Source organism: Hemitrygon akajei, chromosome 16 (assembly GCF_048418815.1).
Source record: "Hemitrygon akajei chromosome 16, sHemAka1.3, whole genome shotgun sequence".
In the NCBI taxonomy this organism is placed as follows: Eukaryota; Metazoa; Chordata; class Chondrichthyes; order Myliobatiformes; family Dasyatidae; genus Hemitrygon; species Hemitrygon akajei.
This window is the reverse complement of record NC_133139.1, coordinates 63,791,459-63,806,722: the sequence shown is the minus strand read 5'-3', so window position 1 is coordinate 63,806,722 and position 15,264 is coordinate 63,791,459. Positions and strand designations below refer to the sequence as shown.

Below are 15,264 nucleotides of genomic sequence, written 5' to 3'. Positions count from 1 at the left end.
ATAAGTGCCTGGAATACACTGCTGGAGGCAATGGTAGAAGCAGATATGTTAGGGACAATTAAGAGACTCTTAGATTGTAGGAAGGAAGTGGAAGCTTTAAAAAGTCTACAGTGGAGATTTACCAGCTAGATAGATGAAAGAATGGAGGATTATGTGGGAGGGAAGGATTCGATTGATCGTGGAATAGGTTTATGTTAGCACATCGTGGGCTGAAGGGCCTGTACTGTAACAGCAGGGAAAGAAGCTGTCCTGATGTCTGGTGGTGCTGACTTTGTTCCTTTCTCCATGGATCCTGCCTGTCCAGCTGATCACAAAATCTCCATTCCTTTCAGACACAGAAATTCAGACATCTCAGTCCGTATTTCAAAGAGTTCATTGAACCTTATCATCAAGACAACAGACTACACAGTCAGCGGCAGACCACCCATTTAGAATCCCTCTGCATACTGACAGATGAGCAGCTATTTGCAGGAACACTTCTGGGCTGTATTGAGACGAAAAACTCTCAGACACTAAAAATGAACACCAGACTCACTAAAATAAAGCTAGAAGCTGGAGCTGATTGTGATCTTGCAGGGATTAATTCCCTGTGCTCCACATATCTCAACACACAAGAAACACTGAGTCATTGCTGGCATTCACTTCAACTGCTGACTACCAACTAAACCAGATGACGGACAACATCATATGTGTGAGAGAAACGGCATGAAGCTCAGTCAAACTCCCTCTGATAAACCACACCCATTACCATGACACAGATATACTCCACACCCCTCACTGTAACACTAACACAACCCCACACCCCTCACTGTAACACTAACACACCCACAGCCCTCACTGTGACACTAACACAACCCCACACCCCTCACTGTGACACTAACACATCCACACCCTTCACTGTGACACTAACACAACCCCACACCCCTCACTGTGACACTAACACATCCACACCCCTCACTGTGACACTAACACACCCACACCCCTCACTGTGACACTAACACAACCCCACACCCCTCACTGTGACACTAACACATCCACACCCCTCACTGTGACACTAACACAACCCCATACCTCTCACTGTGACACTAACATACCCCACACCTCTCACTGTGACACTAACACACCCACACCTCACACTGTAACACTGACACGCACATCTCTCAGTGTAACACTGACATACCCCACACACCTCACTGTAACACTGACACACCCCACACCCCTCACTGTGACACTGCAAAGCTCCTCTCTGTCTCTAGTACTGACTGTAACAGCATATACCCTTCAATGTGAAACAACCCACACATTTTACTGTGTAACACCCAACACGCTTAAACGTAAAACCTCACACACTCCACTCCGGCACAATCTGAGCTCTCCACACCATGAAGCAACCAACACCCTTCACTAGGACACTCCAAAATACCTTACACCTGTCTGTACTACTGTATAAAGCAGCCTATACCCTTGACTGGGACACTTGCTGACAGAATTCACATCCCATGTTGTGTGGTTATCAGAGAGTGTAACAGTCTCCTCCCTAACACACCACCCTCTGTAACATGTGATGATTCAATACTCATTGTAATGTTATACCATTGCTGTAATACTTGCTGACAGTCTCTGAAACAATCCCCATTAGATGCCAGATGTTGTGCAGAATGGGGAAACAGCTAGAAGCTCGCAGAGCCCACACAGTTTGGGCGCATGACTGTATGGCACACAGCAATAGTGGCAGATACCAGGCCCAAGGAGACAGCAAAACTCAAAGAGATTTGAGTGGGGAACCAGGTGAAGGAGGACAGCAGAGGCAGTGCCCGGAATCTTGTGCAGCTCTGTAGTTGCTAGCACATTCCTCACTACTCCTGAAAGCTTGTGCTTAAAGCTGGTATCAGATGCTGAAGGGAGTGCTGTGCAGTCAGAGGCAAGACTTTCAAAGGAAAAATTTTATATTCAGGCTGATATCCTCCACCCCCAGGGATTACTCAGAATCTCGAATCTTTGGTCCTGAAAACAGTATCACAGGTAGATCGGACGGTGAAGAAGGCATTTGGCACACTGGCCTCCAGTTGTCAAGGCAGTGAATTTCAGAGTTGGGAAGTTATGTTGCAGACTACACTTAAGGTTTTTCATACAGCTTGAGACCATAAGATAATAAGACATAGGAGCAGAATTGGGGGGCATTTTGGCCCATCGAGTCTGCTCTGCCATTCCATCATGACTCAACTGTATTCTCCTGGCTTCTTCCCATAACCTTTGACGCCTTTACTAATCAAGAACCTATCAGCCTAAGCTTTAAATATACCCAGTGAGTTGGCCTCCACAGTCAGCTGTGACAATGTATTCCAGGTTCACCACCATCTGGTTAAAGAAGTTCCTCTTCATCTGTTCTAAAGGGACATCCTTTTATTTTGGGGCTGAGCCCTCTGATCCAAGAAATATTCCACACTGTTGGAAAGATCCTCTCCACTTTCACCCTATCTAGGCCATTCAATACTTAGTAGTTTTCAGTAAGATTCCCCTCACTCTTCTAAACTCCAGCGTACAGGCCAAGCGCTAACAAATGCTCATATGTTAACCGTTTCATTTGCATGACCATTCTCATAAACATCCTCTGGATTCTCTCCAATGCCCTTTTTAGTTATGGGTCCTAAAACTGCTCACAATACTCCAAATGCAGCCTGAACAATGAGCTACAAAGTCCAACAGTACCCCTTTGTGTTATATTCTAGATCGCTTGAAATGAATGTTATCCTTGCATTTGCCTTCCTTACTACAATTCAAGTCAAGACAGGATATCATCTCCATTTTCAGCACTGTGGAACAGAGTGATCTTGGGGTTCACATCCATAAATCCCTCAAAGTTGATGTACAGTTTGATAGGTTGGTTAATTAAGCGGTTAGTGTGTTAGCCTTCATTTGTCAGGGGAATGAGTTCAAGAGCCACGAGATACTGTTGCAGCTCTATAAAATACTTCAATCATCAGGCTCCTGAACCAGCATGAAAAAATTCTCTCACGCCAACTCTGAGAACTATTGACTCATTCTCAAGGACTCCGTAACTCATGCTCTTAACATTTGTTTATTTGCAAAGTTTGTCTTCTTTTGCACATTGGCCAAAGTCAGTCTTTGTGTGTGGTTTTTCATTGGTTGAACTGTATTTCTCCGTTCTACTGTGAACGCCTGCAAGAAAATATATCTCCAGGCAGCATATGGTGACACATATGTAAATTACTTCCACTTCAACACTACTTAGACCACAACTGGATTACTGTGTTCATTTCCCATTGCTTCATTATAGGAAAGATGTGGAAGCCTTAGAGAGGCTGTAGAGGATCCATGTAAACAAAGGTTCCTTTTTCTCTATCTCTGTCTGCCTAGGCACATACCTGGTCACCAAACTGTTTCCTCTGTTCCCTACACTGGCCCCAAGTTTCTTTTAAGAATTACTGGTGAGCAAAGCTTTCATGCCCTAAGATGGGTGATGTGATCCAATTCCCTGTGGATTTAGTGAGATACTCTGGGAAAATGTGTTCATTGTATTGTTTAAACCATCCCTGGGTTACACAGTGTCTCGGCCTGAAACACTGACTCTTTATTCCTTTCCACATACGCTGCCTGACCTGCTGAGTTCCTCCTGCATTTTGTGTGTTACTCTGGGTTACAGACACGTCTTATGGACACCCCTACATAGGAACAAGTTCCTATGGTATCATTAAATTCAAAAGTCCATTGTACATACACAAGTTCATTCCAAGTGACCAAACTTGTTTTATTAGATTGATTGATTATTCATCACATGTACCAAGATACAGTGGAAAGCTTTGCTTTGTAAGCCATCCATACAGACCACTTCATTACAACATCACATCAAGGTAACATAAGGAAAGAACAATAACAAAATGTAGAATATTTCTCCATTTTTAGCAATTGTTATTTTTTTTAAATCAGCCTGTGTTTTTGATGCCATTTTACAGTATTGTGGGTAATATACTGAGTGTTAGCCAAAGGGTTCCAAAGTGTAGCACATTACCGTAGCAGTTTTACAGCATCAGGGTTCAGTTCCAGCTGCTGTTGATAAGGAGTATGGACGTTCTCTCCAAGAATGCATGGCTTTCCTCCAGGTGTTCCGGTTTCCTCCCACAGTCCAAAGGAGAAGGTTTGGGTTTAGTTAGTTGCGGACTTGCTATGTTGACCAAGGAAACATACCAACACTTATGGGCTGCCTCCAGCACATCCTCTGACTGTGTGGGGTTACTGACACAAAACAGTGAATTTCACTGTATGTTTCTATGTACATATGGAAAATAAATCTAATCTATATCTTTTTTTAAAAACTTATGGAACTTGTTCATTTCCAAAATTTCACTACATATGTCAGTGATAACAAACCTGATTCTGATTCTGACTTGGAGCCTGCCTGTACTAAAGGACAACTGTGCCATAGCCCATTTCTTCTGAACTGTTGCAAACCCTGGCTTGGCTTGCCTGGGGGGCTGGCAGGAGTTGGCAGAGGGTGGGATGGAGAGCAGCAGACAGGATCACATCACCATCTGGTATGGAGGGGCCACGGCACAAGATGAAAAGAGCTGCAGAAGTTTGAACATTCAAGCAGCTCAATCATGGGCACCAGCCCCCCAGCATCAAGGACATCTTTAAAACATGGCAACCATCATTAAGATTCCCCCCACCCCCCCATCACCCATACCTTCTTCTCATTGCTACCACCAGGGAGGAAGTACTGAAGCCTGAAGGCACACTCTCAATGTTTAAGGAACAGCTTCTTCCCCTCCATCATCAGATTTCTGAACGGACGATGAACCAACCCATGAATACTACCTTGCTATTTTTGACTCTCTTTACACTATTTATTTAATTGATATAGTGGATTTTGGTTAATTGGGATGCATCAGGACCAATACATTTCAGCCCAATTAAGTGGCTGCCAAAGTTTCATGGAAATAGTTAAATAAATATAAAAAGACAAACTACCGTTTAACTAACAAATTAAGTATTTAAATGAAATACAGAATAAATTAGACTACCAAAGCAACTACAGTACTGTAAAACTGTCTACTATTTCCTAATAGTTATCAATGGAGGAATTCATTGTGTTCGCTGATGTGTTCTTTTGATTGACAGTAAATGAACAAAATCAACACAGATCAGTGCAAATTAGCAACAAATACACAGGCACGTAGTGCTGACTGTGGACTGCCTTCAACTAGTGCTTTGAACGACTGCATCCTCAAAACTTCATTTTAATTATAACATTCAATTTGATCGTTGATACCTTCAAACTCTTCATAATTCCTAACTTGTTGAAGTAGTGAAATTGTTTTATTTTCACTCCCAGACATTCCTGGCATTTCCAAGCCTGAATGGTGGAATTTGCAGTGAGTAAAACTGTTCTGAATTGTCTTACTGCTTCTTACTTGCCAACTGTCAGTGACAAAAATCACTGCTCTTTGAACACAAACACACGAGTGATGTTATTTAAAAATGTTCACTCTAAGCACGGTGTAGTACCTACGGCCAGAAGGCGTGCGCGCAACTGACACTAGTTAGCAATTGTTCAGCAACAGTCTCCTGTCCCAAATAAATGAAGGGAACCATGGCTGCTTTCTCAATTTGTGTTTGTTCTTTTAAGAGTTGTCCCAAATAAGCAGCTGCCCCAATAAACTAATGCCCAATTAACTGGAATCCACTATATATGCATACATATTTCTTATTGTAATTTCTAGGTTTTTATCTCCTTCATTGTACTTCTGCCGCAGAACATCAAATTTCACAACATACGTCAATGTTATTAAACCTGATTCTGATCCTGCACAAGCAAATGTAATGACAATACGTCCCTACTCACACGTATGGTACTAATTAAACCAGCTTTTCAAGGCATATGCAGCATGCGTGGGCTGCTCCTCAGAGACGCCCATTGTGTACACTGCATACCACAAGCCTACAGGGACACTGGGGAAGACAGTGGCACACTAACACAAGCTGAGGAGTGTGTCCTCTGCTACAAAATCTCTCCCACTTGCAGAATGCAATCTGCAATTTACAAGCGAGGAAAAGGGCATTTTAACTAGTTTCATGAAAAGCTAAGTGTGGATTGAGAGCAATCACAGAAGGTCCCAGCAATGCAGTCAGCATCAACATCATTATGAGCCGTGTCATCGTCAACATGAACCCCTCAATACAGTCACCGTAAACAACTCAGTGGGAATTCTCACTCCAAGTGTTGTGTTCCTGGGAAGGTCTCCTCCATTGAAGGAGAAATCCACACAATAATTTTGGTAGACTAAACATGGTAATTTAGATCCAGCCAATGGGTACAGACAGGAGGAATGTCGCCTGCAGGGTTAGACCAGAGAAACTTGATTGCTCCCCTTTGAGTAAAAGGATTGAGAAGAAGCTGCAGAAGAGATGACAGGTTTAGAGAGGCTAATTAGGTATTTTCATTCAAGATTCAAATTTATTTATTACATGTACCTCGAAAGATACAGTGAAATGTGTCATTTGCATTAACAGCCAACACACCTAAGGGTGTGCTGCAGGCAGCCCGCAAGTGTCACCACACATTAGCGAATGGTTCAAAGATGAAGACAGCAGGTTGATCACATTGGCTAGAAATTTAGGGAGATGCAGGGGAGTTTTTTTTTGTCCAAAGAAAATCACAGAATGTTTTCAGTAGAGCAGGAGGCTGTTTGGCTCATCGAGTTTGTACTGGGTCAATGCAAGAACAATCCATCAAGTCCCACACTCCTGGCAACTCACCAGAGAGGCAGGCATTGTTTTTATCTCCTTTCAAGTACTTATCCAGTTCCTTAGTGAATGCCACAGATGAATCTGTCTACACACTCCCTTTAGCATGCAGCAGAGTCAAAGCATTTTGGTTCCTTTGCCAGTCATCTTCATTCCCTGTTCTTCAGCTTTGTAATTTCCCAACGCTAACATTTCACTCTATCTACTCTGTATATATCAAAAAACCTACTCCAAGACCAATCTAATCCTGCCCTCCCACCTAGCCCTCCATTTTTCTACCGTACACGTGCCTTTCTAAATGTTCCTAATGTATGTCTGGTGGCTGGTGGTGCAGTGACATCAGCGCCATACCTCAGAACAGAGGTTCCAGAGTTTGAATCCAGTCGGGGATTCAATTCAATCCAATCCAGTTCCTGAGTACTCTTTACATCCGTGCCGGGTTGAGTGTTGAGCTCGTAACTCGACTTCGTAAAATAAAGAAAAATACTGCGAAATGCCTGTGTGAGGAGTGGTGTGCCACACAGTCTTTCGTTCTGCGCCTTGTAAAGCTTGAAAATGCCAATGCTGGCCTCTCAGGCCTGAGTTAATGTCATCATCATCTAATGTATCTCCCTCTACCACCATTCCTGGCAACACGCTCTACACAACTACCACTATGTAAAAAACCTACCTCAGGCACCCCCCCCCCCCCCCACATACTTTTCTCCAATCACCTTAAAGTTATGCCCCCTCATGTTCTGCCCTGGGTAAAAGTCTCTGGCTGCCCCTCTTATCAACTTGTCCACCGTTATCGTTACCTACTGTTCTCCTTCACTCCAAACAGAAAAGCCCTAGTTCACTCAATCTTTCTTCCTAAGACCTGCTCTAAGGCAGTGTCCTGATAATTCCCTTCTGCACCCTTCTAAAGTACAGTGAAAATCGTCTGTTTTGCATTTCGTCAATCAGTGTGTTGAGGTAGCACAAGTGAGCAGCAATAACAGAGTGCAGGTACAGAAAAAGTCCAGGGCAGGTAGGCAATAAGGTGTAATACCACAGAAGGGCAAATTGTGAGGTCAAAAGTTCATCTTTTTGCACTAGGGGGCAGTCAATAGTCTGATTACAGCAAGATAGAAGCTGTTCTTGACTCTGGAGGTATGTGCTTTCAGGCTTTTGTATCTTCTGCCTGAAGGGAGAGGGGAGAAGAGAAAATGTCCAGGGTGGGAGGTGTCTTTGATTATGATGGCTGGTTTATTGAGGCAGTGGGAAGTCCAGACAGAGCCCATGCTTAATGATCGAGTATCCAAACTGCTCTGGGATAGAGAATTTCAACGATTTCTCCTCATCCAAGTCCTAAATGACCACACATTGACCCAGAGCACAGCCCTCGAGCATTTTGTTGTCTGGACAACAGAGATTAGCAAGGCTGCACATTCTCACTATACAAAAAACTGGACTTACTCCATCCACAGCAAGATCTCTCTCCTCCCCTACATAGGCCCCAGATTCTGGCTCAGGAAAGAATACTTGAGTTTATGCAGCACTATGTCCGCATTGCTAAAAGTACTTCACAGCATGAATGCCCTTTGTTTGGGAGATTGTATTATGAACTGAAATACAACACAATGCTGAAAGCAGCAATGTGATCAAGCACTAGATAGCCAACACCATCCAGCCTTCTCACACAGAGAAGCTAGCAGAGGAAGGGCGCTCAAAGAGGGGACCTCCCCTTCCACTGCAGCCCTTTCTCTGCCTATCAGTTACTATTGCCACCCTTCCCTCTTCCACCTGGATCCAACTATTATCCACCAGCTCGTGATCCACCCTTTCCCCTCACCTCTTTATACTGACTGTCCTCCCCTCTACCCATCAGTCCATATGAAGGATCTCGACCCAGAACATCAACTATCTATTGTAGGACAAAGAACGACAGTCAGCATCCCAGGTGATGAAACTATGAATAAAGGACTTCCCCAGCCACTCAGCCAGCATTTTCTTATGATCTTTGCCGTATTCGTGAGCATGTGAATGACTAGAAGATGTAATCAGCCAGAATTAACAAAAATTAAAAAACAATTGCAGATATGAGAAATCTAAAATAAAGACATTCTATTTGGCCCATGATCTTAATGTCAATTTATACTAAATGCCCTCTGCCTATGCATGTATCCAGCATACCTCTCAATTCACTTCATTTCATGCATCTATTTCAAAGCCTTTTAAACTCCACCAAATTGCCTGTTTCCACAACTACCCCCGGTCACCCATTCCAAGCATTGATCACTCTCGGGTATAAAGAACTTGCCCTTCATTTTGCATTTAAACTCCTCCCCCCCCACCCCACAACCTTAAAAAGATGTCCTCTGGTGTTTGACATTTTTAACCTGAGGAAAAGATTATGTCCATCTATCTATGCCTCGCATAATTTTAAAAAACATCTGTCATGTCTCTTCTCAGCCTCTGACACTCTATTATGATGTTGGTGATCTGTAAACACAAACATAAGAGACTCTGCAGATGCTGGAAATCCAGAGACAGACACACACACACACACACACACACACACACACACACACACACACACACACACACACACACACACACACACACACACACACACACACACACACACACACACACACACACACACCACCCCCCCCCCCCCCCCCTCCACAGGTCAGGCAGCTTCCATGAGGGAATAAACAGTTGACATTTCAGAATGGGGCCCTTCATCAGGACTGGGAAGGAAAGGGGCAGAAGCCAGCATAAGAAGGAGGCGAAGGGGAGGAATACAAACTAGCAGGTGAGAAGTGAGTCCAGGTGAGGGGGAAGGTGGGATGAAGAAAGAAGAGGTAAAAGGCTGCAGCAGAAGGAATCTGATAGGAGAGGGCAGTGCACCATGGAGGGAAGGGAAGGGGGAAATGGCACCAGGAGATGGTGGGCAGGTGATGAGATAAGAGGGGGTGAAAGCATAACCCTTAGAACACAAGACACAGGAGCAGAATTAGGCCATTCTGCCCATTGAATGCTCCATCATTCCATCATGGCTGATTTATTATCCCTCTCAATCCCATTCTCCTGCCTTCTCTCCATAACCTTCTACGCTGACTAATCAAGAACCTGTCAACGTCCGCTTTAAATATACTCAATGACTTGACCTCCACAGCCGTCTGTGGCAATGGATTCCACAGATTCACCGCCCTCTGGCTAAAGAAATTCCTCCTCATCTCTGTTCTAAATGAACTTCCCTCTATTCTGAGGATGTTCCCTCTGGTCCTAGACTCTCCCACTATAGAAAACATCCTCTCTAGATCCATTCCATCTAGGCCTTTCAATATTCAATAGGATTCACTAAGATTTCCCCCTCCATTATTATAAACTCTAGCAAGTATAGGCCCAGAACTATCAAATGCTCTTCATACATTAATCATTTCAATCAAAATGGGGAATGAAAAAAAGAGAGAAGGAGGAGGGGGGAAATTATCAGAAGTTAGAAAAATTGAAGTTCATGCTATCAGGTTGGAGGCTAACCAGATAGAATACGAGGTGTTGCTCCTTTAGCCTGAGTTTGGCCTCATCATGGCAGTAGAGGAGACCATAGACAGATATGTCAGAATAGGCATGAGAAGTCATCTTAGCCTGAAACATTGGCTGTTTATTTCCCTCCATAGATGCTGTCTCACTTTGTGTATTGCAAGCTCAAGTAGTCACCTGGGATTATGATGTAGCAATGATCAAAAAAGGAGGAATTGGCCCTCCAAAAATAGATGTGAAAAAGTTGAGATGAATGCCATGGATAGATTCAAATTCAGATTTGTTTATTTATCATGAGTATATTGAAACATACAGGTGAAATGTGTTGTTTGTGTTAACAATCTGTACTGGAGGCAGCCTGCATGCTCTGGCATGGACCTCAGCAGAAGCCAGGCTAGGAATCAGGGAGCATGGAAATAGATGGAGATGAAGTGGTGTTTAGGTTGGGGTAGTGTTGAGCAAGAAAACAAACCAGCAGCATGCTGAATTGCCTGTTTCTACGCTGTAAGCTCTGTGTTAGCTCATCTGGAAATCAGAAAGTAGTACTGTTTCTGTCTGAGCTACGAGCCAGAAAGCTGTAGGTTCAGGACAGAGCCTTGTCACAGTGAGTCTGGTAATGAACCCTATGACATGTTCACTGGGGCAGGGTCACTGACCCCAGAAGGTAGCAAGGCACGTAGGTGAGTGAGTTAAAAAAGCACACGTGCTATCTTATTGGCCAAGACATAGAATATACAAGCAAAGAGAGGTCACGTTAGAATTGTATAAAATGCTGAAGAGGCCATAGTTTGAATAACATTCAGTTCTGGTTACCACTATCTTAAACCGATTTGTGCTGGATGGCCACTGAGGGGATTTACGAAGATCTCGCTGAGATTGGGAACGCTTGTTCATGAGGAAAGGCTTGGGCTATTCCCTTTAAAACAAAAGGAAGCCAAGAGAAAGTTTAGTGGAGGTGTATGAAGTCAGAGAGGCCCAGCTAAGGGGACAGGAAGGACCTGTTTCCCTTAGTAGAAAGGTCAATCACCAGGGGCAGAGAATTAAGTTAATTAGCTGAAGGATTAGAGGAGAGTTGAGGAACTTTTTCAAGCCTGAAAGTATTGAGGTTCAGGAACTCCTGCAGAAGCCTTCACAACTTTTAAAAAGAACCAGGGGGAGTATTTATGTTTTGTAAACTTACAACCCCAGGGGCAAGAGCCAGGAACTGGGGATAATTTGAATAATTCTTTGGTCTGGTATGAACATCACTCTTGCTGTCCATTTAAAAGGGGGGAAATTGCCTGTAGTGGAAATCAAAATACAATCATAAAATGCTGAGAATGTGTGTGATTCATTAAAGAATAAACATTTAAGGCAGTTATTAAAACAAAGCTGCTGGAAGGACTCGCTGGGTCTGGAACAATGGATTCAGAACTGACCTACCCACAGAGACAGAGCATAGGGGTGGGAAGGCTGTCATTCTGACTGGAGGTCTGTGACAATGAGAAGAAGAGTAAGGAAGCCATGCCTCAGCTATGTAAAATGTTCGTCAGACCAGGCTTGGATCATTTCATCCAGTTCCGATCACCCCATTTTAGGGAGGATATGGAAATTGTAGGGAGTCATCATCACTGCTCTACTTAATTTTGTAAAGTGTTACTTTACATATATTCAATCAGTACAAGCTAATCTTATGTATGTACGGCCACACTTAAACAATCACTGCACATTATGTTTTATAGGATTGTTTTTATATTTGTGTTTTTTTGTGGTGCATCGGATCTGGAGTAACAATCATTTCATTCTCCTTTACATGTGTACTGAAATAAACAACCTTCAATTGATCAGATCTACCATTATTGATCAAGGCATTGTACCATGAAAATGATCATGAAGGGACTAGGCTCAGCCAGCAAAGCATTGTCTAAACCAACTTTACTTAAACCATCAGGTTACAGATGGATGTGAAGTCGAATCTTGCCAGACTTGTAAAAATGAAAGAAACACATTTGGCCATCTTGTATCCAAACATAGAGTCCATTGCAAGACATTTCCAAAATCGGGCAGAAATTTGGGTAGAAGTTACCCTTTACAGGAAACATATTCAGTTTTGAATCAGTAATCTGGAAAGAGTATAGAGAAGATTCTCAGGAACAGGCAATATGAGAGGTTAGATGGGCTACGACTGATTTCCCTGGAGTGAGGAGGCCGAGGGGTGACTTTATAAAGCCTTATAAAATCAGGAGCATAGATAAAGTTCAAAGTAAATTTATTATCAAAGACAATACATGTGATCATATGCAACCCTAACATTCATTTTCTTGTGGGCAACACAGTAAACACAAGAAACCCGAGAGAATCAGTGAAAGCCCGCACCCAACAGGACAAACAACCAATGTGCTAAAGACAACACACTGTGCAAATACAAAGGTAAAAAGAAAAAAATCACAAAAAATAAATAAATGAGCAGCAAGTATAGAGAACATGAGATGAAGAGTCCATAGGTAGAGAGGACAGTTCAGTAATGGGCCAAGTGAAGTTGACTGAAATTATTCTCACTGGAGAATAATTATTCTCAAGAGCCTGATGGTTGAGGGATAACAACTGTTCCTGCACCTGGTGGTGTGAGTCCTGAGGCTCCTGAACCTTCTTCCTGATGGCAGCAGTGAGAAGAGAGCATGCCCCAGGTAGTGGGGGTTCCTGATGATGCATGCTGCTTTCCTGCGACAGTACTCCATATAGACGTGTTCAATAGTGGGGAGGGGTCATGCTAACATCTAAGGAAGTAGAGGCACTGCCGTGTTTTCTTCATAACTGCACTTACAGTATGTGTAAGTGTAGGTAGCATGTAATGCATTGCTTTAAAGCACCAGTTCTAAGATCAAAGTTTGATTATCTGTAAGGAGTTTGTACTTTCTCCCCGTAACCATGTGAGTTTCCTCCCACATGCCAAAGACATACAGATAATTGTTAGTAAGTTGTGTGTTGGCACCAGAAACATGGTGACACTTGCCCAGCACAATCCTTGCTGATTTGATTTGATGCAAATTACAAATTTTACTGTACATTTCAATGTACATGTGATAAATCAAGCTAATCTTCTTTTAACAGGTGGATGGCCATAGTCTTTTTTCCAGGGTGGGGGGAGTCTAAAATCAGAGGGCATAGCTGTAAGGTGAGAGTGGGAAGATTTAAAGGGAGATCTGATGGACAGGTTTTACTCACACACAGAGTGGTGCGTATATGGAAAGAGTTGCCAGAGGAAGTGGTAGAGGTGGGACAATTACAACATTTTAAAGGTGTTTGGACAGGTTATGGATAGAAAAGTCAAAGCAAATATAATATCAATGTACGTACATCTCACCATATACAGTACGAACTTGAGATTCATTTTCTTGAAGGCATTTTCAGGAAAAGACAAAACACAATAAATTTATGCAAAACTACACAGAAACAAAGTGACAAACATCCAACGTGCAAGAGACAAATTGTACAAATAAATAAATAATACTGAGAATATGAATTGTAGAATCCTTGAAAGTGAGTCTATTGGTTATGGAATCAGTTCAGTGTTGTAGTGAGTGAAGTTATCTACACTGATTTAGGAGCCTGATGGGTGCAGGGTAATATTAGTTCCTGAACCTGGTGCTGTGGGACCTAAGGCTCCTGTACCTCCTGCCTGATGGCATTAGCAAGAAAAGGATTAGAATATATGGGTCAAATGTAGGGCAATGGGACTATCTCAGACAGATACCTGGACTAGCATGGATGAGTTGGGCTGAAGGGCTGTATGAGCATTCAGTGAGAGTCTGTGGAGAAAGGAGGAGTCAAAAAAACAATGAAGGGGCAAGAATATCACTGTAACAAAATAAGTATGTTGTCTGCTTTTAATTTTTAAACTATCTGTATCACAACAATCTAAATCCTCAGAGAGCATCAGGGTGGAGGGCTCGTTGATACTTGAGACTTTACAGAAATGTTCAAACGTCTGGGATGGGTTAATAGAGCGTGCAACAAAGCTTACTTTGTTAGAACACAAACAGAGCCCACGGCTCATTCTTCAAATACAGTACTTTTTAAAAAATCCATATTTCAGAGGTTGTTCAGAAAGGCAATGAGGCAGAGAAGCTGGGGTGGTGTGGCAAAGAGGCAAAAAGTGGGGGAGGTTAGGGTGAAAGGGAGTTGAGGTAGGGCAGAGCTGAGTGACAGAGAGGGATAGGTGTGGACATCAGGCTGAGGGAGGAGATCTGAGGAGAGGGTTAGACAGGGTATGAAGGATAGGGATGTGGGGAAAGAGATGGAGAATGAGTCAGAGAAGATAGAAAAGAGGATAGAATTGAGGGACGGAGAGAGGTAGGGCTAGGATACTGGAGCAGAGGGAAGAGGTCTGAGATGTTGGGTAGGTGGGGGTTAGACAGAAACAAAAGAATAAGGGTGGGAGAGGGGGGGAGAGAGACAAGGAAGAGAAACACAAAAACAAACTGTGCCTTTCCAAAACAAAATAAAAAGCAGAGGGTGGCAAGTGCTTGGAATGAACTGCCAGAGGAAGTGGTTGAAAAAAATACAATAGTACTGTTAGTATCATTTAAGAAGCACTTGGACAGGTATATGAGGTGGGAGGGCAGTGCTTAGAGGGATATAGACCAAATGCAGGAAGTTGGGACTAACTGGCTGGTCACTGGTCAGCCTGGACTGGTTCAGACTGATTGGTTGGGCACTGTGGTCAGCCTGGACTGGTTGGGCCTAAGGGCTCTTTTGCTTCTTGACTCTTAATATTTATCTATCTCCTTCTCTGATGATCCAGACTCAACCACCCTTGGGAACAGACAGTTCTCTGAAAGAAGATATCTTCACACCTCCGTTTTAAGTGACCAGCCTCTTTATTTTCTATCGATGTCCCCTTGTTCATGACTGTCATCTCAACAGAATACATCTCAACAGTCACACTGTCCAGTCATCCCAGGATACAGGTTCACCCACTATTCTTCCAGACTCCTTGGAATACAGGTC

At 43.1% G+C, this 15,264-nt stretch overlaps 1 protein-coding gene across 2 annotated transcripts in view; it reads right to left on the bottom strand.

Annotated features, from left to right (window-relative positions):
• The window catches only part of kank2 (KN motif and ankyrin repeat domains 2), a 156,606-nt gene that overhangs the window by 129,276 nt on the left and 12,066 nt on the right, over positions 1-15,264 (bottom strand). The gene's annotated exons all lie outside the window — the stretch shown is intronic.